This window comes from Sardina pilchardus, chromosome 12 (genome assembly GCF_963854185.1).
Source record: "Sardina pilchardus chromosome 12, fSarPil1.1, whole genome shotgun sequence".
Lineage (NCBI taxonomy): Eukaryota > Metazoa > Chordata > Actinopteri > Clupeiformes > Clupeidae > Sardina > Sardina pilchardus.
The window spans coordinates 30,743,169-30,745,668 of NC_085005.1; the positions used below are offsets into that span (position 1 = coordinate 30,743,169).

The 2,500-nt window shown below is 50.6% G+C and overlaps 1 protein-coding gene across 1 annotated transcript in view; it reads right to left on the minus strand.

Moving 5' to 3' along the window:
* The window catches only part of prep (prolyl endopeptidase), a 19,150-nt gene that overhangs the window by 6,100 nt on the left and 10,550 nt on the right, over positions 1-2,500 (minus strand). The window lies entirely within an intron of this gene.

The following is a 2,500-nucleotide window of genomic DNA, read 5'->3' on the forward strand; positions in this document are numbered from 1 at the left end:
CACACACGGGCACAGATGTACCAATCACAGGAGAGAACACACACACGGGCACACAGACGCACCAATCACAGGAGAGAACACACACACACACGGGCACACAAGCACCAATCACAGGAGAGAACACACACACACGGGCACACAAGCACCAATCACAGGAGAGAACACACACACACGGGCACACAAGCACCAATCACAGGAGAGAACACACACACACGGGCACAGATGTACCAATCACAGGAGAGAACATACACACGGGCACACAAGCACCAATCACAGGAGAGAACACACACACACGGGCACACAAGCACCAATCACAGGAGAGAACACACACACACGGGCACAGATGTACCAATCACAGGAGAGAACATACACACGGGCACACAAGCACCAATCACAGGAGAGAACACACACACACGGGCACACAAGCACCAATCACAGGAGAGAACACACACACACGGGCACACAAGCACCAATCACAGGAGAGAACAGACACACACGGGCACAGATGTACCAATCACAGGAGAGAACACACACACACGGGCACACAAGCACCAATCACAGGAGAGAACATACACACACGGGCACACAAGCACCAATCACAGGAGAGAACACACACACACGGGCACACAAGCACCAATCACAGGAGAGAACACACACACACGGGCACACAAGCACCAATCACAGGAGAGAACACACACACACGGGCACACAAGCACCAATCACAGGAGAGAACACACACACACGGGCACACAAGCACCAATCACAGGAGAGAACACACACACACGGGCACACAAGCACCAATCACAGGAGAGAACACACACACACGGGCACAGATGTACCAATCACAGGAGAGAACACACACACACGGGCACACAAGCACCAATCACAGGAGAGAACACACACACACACGGGCACACAAGCACCAATCACAGGAGAGAACACACACACACGGGCACACAAGCACCAATCACAGGAGAGAACACACACACGGGCACACAAGCACCAATCACAGGAGAGAACACACACACACGGGCACACAAGCACCAATCACAGGAGAGAACACACACACGGGCACACAAGCACCAATCACAGGAGAGAACATACACACGGGCACACAAGCACCAATCACAGGAGAGAACACACACACACGGGCACACAAGCACCAATCACAGGAGAGAACACACACACACGGGCACACAAGCACCAATCACAGGAGAGAACACACACACACGGGCACACAAGCACCAATCACAGGAGAGAACACACACATGGGCACACAAGCACCAATCACAGGAGAGAACACACACATGGGCACAGATGTACCAATCACAGGAGAGAACACACACATGGGCACAGATGTACCAATCACAGGAGAGAACACACACATGGGCACAGATGTACCAATCACAGGAGAGAACACACACATGGGCACAGATGTACCAATCACAGGAGAGAACACACACACACGGGCACACAAGCACCAATCACAGGAGAGAACATACACACGGGCACAGATGTACCAATCACAGGAGAGAACAGACACACAGGCACAGATGTACCAATCACAGGAGAGAACAGACACACAGGCACAAATGCACCAATCACAGGAGAGAACACACACACGGGCACAGATGTACCAATCACAGGAGAGAACAGACACACGGGCACACAAGCACCAATCACAGGAGAGAACACACACACAGGCACAGATGTACCAATCACAGGAGAGAACAGACACACGGGCACAGATGTACCAATCACAGGAGAGAACAGACACACAGGCACAGATGTACCAATCACAGGAGAGAACACACACACAGGCACAAATGCACCAATCACAGGAGAGAACACACACATGGGCACAGATGTACCAATCACAGGAGAGAACACACACATGGGCACAGATGTACCAATCACAGGAGAGAACACACACATGGGCACAGATGTACCAATCACAGGAGAGAACACACACATGGGCACAGATGTACCAATCACAGGAGAGAACACACACATGGGCACAGATGTACCAATCACAGGAGAGAACAGACACACAGGCACAGATGTACCAATCACAGGAGAGAACACACACATGGGCACAGATGTACCAATCACAGGAGAGAACACACACATGGGCACAGATGTACCAATCACAGGAGAGAACACACACATGGGCACAGATGTACCAATCACAGGAGGAGAGAGAGAGAGAACAGACACATTGCCCTCGTTTTAACACTGGGGCTAGTCTGAAGTCCAGCTGATGCTTGCGTACTATGCAACATCTATTTACATATTTAATACCGTGAGAAAAATGTAGTTCACACAGACACACTCACACACACACAGACCACACGATGGCTTTAGTTCATGCACACACCACATGATGCTGCTTGTTGGTGCACATGAACAAGACTTTGCACTTTGCCCAACATGTACAAATCAGGGCAACTGCAGCGACATTAAAAAGAAAACCAAAGTGTGCAATAGTGTGTGAGAGAGC